Below are 4,562 nucleotides of genomic sequence, written 5' to 3' on the forward strand. Positions count from 1 at the left end.
CAGTTCTTTCATGCAGGGTGAATGGAAGCCTGTTTGGAGGTGCCATCACTTTAAGGCATGAACCAGCCACAGAAGGAATGTATTCAGATGAAGAGGTTCAGCTAGTGCAGGGGTGGCCAAACTTGGCAACTTTAAGACTTGTGGACTTCAACTCCCAGAATTCCTCAGCCAGCCCTGGGAGTTGGTCCACAAGTCTTAAAGTTGCCAAGTTTGGCCACCCCTGAGCTAGTGGATAGGCATATATGTGCTGTTGGGTCATCATTTCAGGGATATTTCCTTACCAAAATAGAGAAACAGATGACCACAAATGGGTAAAAAAGCATATAGAACATAGAACATACCATAGAATAACAGTTTTGGAAGGGACCTTGGAGATCTTCTAGTTCAACCCCCTGCTTGAGTAGGAGACTTTATACCATTTCAGACAAACAGTTGTCCAGTCTCATTTTGAAAGCCTCCAGTGAGGGAGCACCCACAACTTCTGAAGGCAAGCCATTCCATTGATTGATCGTTCTCACTGTTAGTAAATTTCTCCCTAGTTCTAGATTGCTTCCCTTTCTGGTTAGTTTCCAACTAAGTTCCTTGTCTTGCATTTTGGTGCTTTGGAAAATAGTTTGATCTCCTCCTTTTTGTAGGGAGTCCCTCAAATATTGGAATAGTGATATCAGATCACTTCTAGTCTTTTCATTAGAGTAGACATACTCAATTCCTGTAACCATTCTTCATACATTTTAGCCTCCAGTTCCCAGTGGGAGCAGGAATGACTTCCGGCTTCCCCATTGAGTTTCCTTATGGGAAATTTCATTCCCTTGGGAGTCATTAGCCCCAGATTTTGGACACATTCTTTAAGTTGGTTCATTTAAGGTTCAAAAACTGTTGCCCTATGATGTACTGTTTAAGGTTAAAGGTTATGGGAACAATTATTGTAGTAGTGTAGATGATGTGGATACAGATGTGGATACAGGTATGAATCAGGGTATGTTGGGCCCAATTTTCAATGGTCCCCAGTCTATTTCAACAATCCTCTTTCTCCACCCTTCTGAGAAAAGTCCAGCAGAATTACTGATTTTATTTAATTAAGGCTGCCCTTGTCCAAACAGATACTGAGTGCTTAAGATATACCTCTTGTAATACATAAATTAAAACACACATCTAAAACACTGTTTGGACTGTTTATTCCCAATATTCAGAAAAAAGGATTTGACAGAAGGGCCACAAATACTTTTCTGCAGACCAGGGAAGAGAGACAGGTCTTAACAGCTCTCTGGAACCCCTGGACAGTGGGAATTGTCCATACCTCCAGGGAGATGCTGTCCCAGAGGGCAAGTGCTGTAACAGAGAAGGCAGGCTTCCTTGGTCCCACAAGGTGACAAAGTTTAATTGAGGAGACTTAGAGCACATCTACTCTGCCAAATGCAGAGATGGGTGGTTCTTCAAATAACCAGGCCCTGGTGGAAAGTGGCTTTGAACCTGCCTCACTCGAATGCTGTCACCATGTTGTTGTTGTTGTTGTTGTTTTGGTCTCTCTGCTGTTGCTTCATCTCTTGGAGTGTTTTCAGCTGCCGATTATCGCAGAAGACCATCAATCCTTGTGGCATATAATGCAACAGTTTCTTTCATCCACTCTCTTTGGCTGTGCTTTGAAGCATTGTTAATATCTGCGGAATCTCTGGAGACAATTAAAAGAATATAGACAACCTTTTAAAGAAGAGACTGGACAACCATTTGTCTGAAATGGTATAGGGTTTCCTGCCTGAGCAAGGGGTTGGACTAGAAGGCCTCAAAGGTCCCTTCAAACTTTGTTATTGTTATTGTTAGTTATTGTTATTGTTGTTGTTGTTGTTGTTATCCAATGCCTCTAACATAGGGTCTTCAATTTTGTTTCCAGGAATCTTATGCTTCTTTTTGACTGCTGCATGGTAGGGAATTTGTGATCTTCCCAATGTGGATGAACTGCAGCTTCATCACTGCCTATCCAGGGAGTTGTAATTCAGCCATATCTGAAGAGACATGTGCCCCAGGTCAATGATTTGCAAACTTTGATCCAAAGAGCTCTGGAATTCCTTGGAGATTTCTCAAGAGGTTCCTCAAGTCAATCTATTTTCCAAAGCACATGAAGATCAGACAAGGAATAATGGATGGATACTGATCAAGGAGAGATTCAACCTAGAAATAAGGAGAAATTTTCTGACAGTGAGAACAATCAACCAATGGAACAGTTTGCCTTCAGATATTGTTGGTGTTTCATCACTGGAGGCTTTCAAGAAGAAACTGGACTGCCATCTGTCAGAAATGGTGTAGGGTCTCCTGCTTGGGCTAGATGACCTACAATATTTATTCTATTCTATTCTATTCTATTCTATTCTATTCTATTCTATTCTATTCTATTCTATTCTATTCTATTCTATTCTTAACAGCAGATTATTTCCCCTAAAAGGCTGTCTTATGACTCTTTTCCTGGAATGCACAGCTGTAACAGAGAACTAACTATGTTTCACCATGTTTTATTGGGTCATACCAGGTCATGATTAGACTCAGCCAGAGTTTTCATTGCCCTATGTAAACTGAGAGTGCATGCTAGTGGACTCCTTTACAATGCATAAGGTAGCCTTTTCTACAGGTGGGGCTTCAAAAAAGATGGAAAGTTTGAACCCATTGGTCTATGTTTGGCACCAAGTTTTGAATTGGCTTGGAATGGTTCCTGAAACGTTGAGATACATTAAGTATGATTTTTTTGGGGGGGAAAAACCCACACAAACAAATAGCCTTCAAGTTGAGCGAAGTTGATCTGGTGGGTTTGGCAGCCCTGGCTTGTTGTGAAGCGATCTGCTATTCCAGATGGATGAAACAAGGGTCACATGGCTCTAGATGATACGGCGTTAATGAAGAGGGCAGGGCAAGGAGCCACAGGACTGTTGGGCAGATCTAGAAATATGTGCTGGGAAGTATGCAACCAAAATGTTCTGCAATATCTTCTGTAAACAGCACACACCAGAAACAGGCTATTTTTAACGGCTGAACTCTAAACAATCTTGAATTTGAGATCTAACTCCAAGCATCCCTCCCTCTCCCTTTTCCTGTCTCAACATGGCAGCAGCTTTCAAATGTACTCTGTGATGCTGAATCCCATCCCTCGTTTTGCTTTGACTTATAAAGGACTCATACATAACTACATAGAGCGAAGCCCCCTCTTCCCTCCTCCCATGTCCCCTTCACTTGGTGCAACAACACTAAGCAGATGAAATTCTGGAGCTGGATAATGCTTTCTTCCCATAATAGCCACATTTTTGTCCCCCTGGCGGTCAGTTAATTCTAATAATCTGATTGGGCTGTGATTCAGCTTGAGATCAATATCAGTTTCATCTCTAGGCAATTTCCCATATTATGTGGGTGGACTAAATCTACTGGTCTGTTTGGTTCTCCGGAACAGACAGTACTTTCCAAAATAAGATGAGGAGGGGAGCAGCTGTTGTCCAGGCTGGCTGCAAGTTAAAGAAACTAAAGCACAATGCAGATGGAGGGCATCTGGGAAAGAAAGAAAGAAAAAAGAACTACCTTAGAGGAACCTATAAAAAAGTTAAAAGGGGGCCTCTCTTGATCTGAAACTCATTTTTGGAAACATGTAAACCGAGATCAGTTTTGGTGGCTTCATGTCAAATTGTAAGCTGTTGATTAAGAAGCCAGAGCATGTTTAGGCTTCCCAAGATGTAGAGAAATCATAATCTAGAGTAGTGGTGGCGAACCTATGGCACGGGTGCCAGAGGCGGCACTCGGAGCCCTCTCTGTGTGCACATGTGCTGTTGCCCCAGCCTTGCCTCCACCCGCGACCCCCTCCTTACCAGCAGCCTCCCTGGAGGAGAGTTGCCCCTGAGCGTGGCCCACACGGAGCACCGCAGCCAAGGACATGGCAGCCAGGCAGCGTACACAAGACTCTGCCCTCACGCGCCAACGCGCACAGTTGATGTTGCAGGGGGTGGGCAGAGGGCGTGGCCGCCATGACGCTGCTGGGCTGCCTAGGCGATGTGCGGTGGGCCCTGGAGGTGGTGAGTGGCCCTTTGGGCACCCTTTGGGGGTGGGACAGGGGGTGGAGCAAGGGTGGAGCCAGTTTTTGGGCACTCGGTCTCTAAAAGGTTCGCCATCACTGATCTAGAGCTATTTGCCTGCTTTTTTTCCCCAATAGGATCATGTTTAACCTTCCTAAGGACTCAGGCTTTTATAAGCCATGTTTTAAACTATGGTTTACATATCCAGACATCAGATTGAACTACATCAGGCACAGAGGGCGCCTCCTGAGTCTGCTTTGCAGTTGATTGCAGATCATGACTTGTCAGAGATCAGAGTCAACTTATATAACGGAGGGACCCTTGTTGCAATATTCTATACAATGTATCAATGCTTATTGCTAAGTACTTTCTCAAACAAAAGCTAGCCTACGTGACCAACAGCTAGGTCACGTATGCCTAAGGTGACTTCCTCATTTCCTAAAGGGCACAAAAAAGACCGTATATGGTAGTAAGGAAATGTTCCCCTCCTCCTGAGATGTAACCACTCCCATACCTGAT

This window comes from Protobothrops mucrosquamatus, unplaced genomic scaffold (assembly GCF_001527695.2).
Source record: "Protobothrops mucrosquamatus isolate PMUCROS unplaced genomic scaffold, P.Mucros_1.0 scaffold492, whole genome shotgun sequence".
In the NCBI taxonomy this organism is placed as follows: domain Eukaryota; kingdom Metazoa; phylum Chordata; class Lepidosauria; order Squamata; family Viperidae; genus Protobothrops; species Protobothrops mucrosquamatus.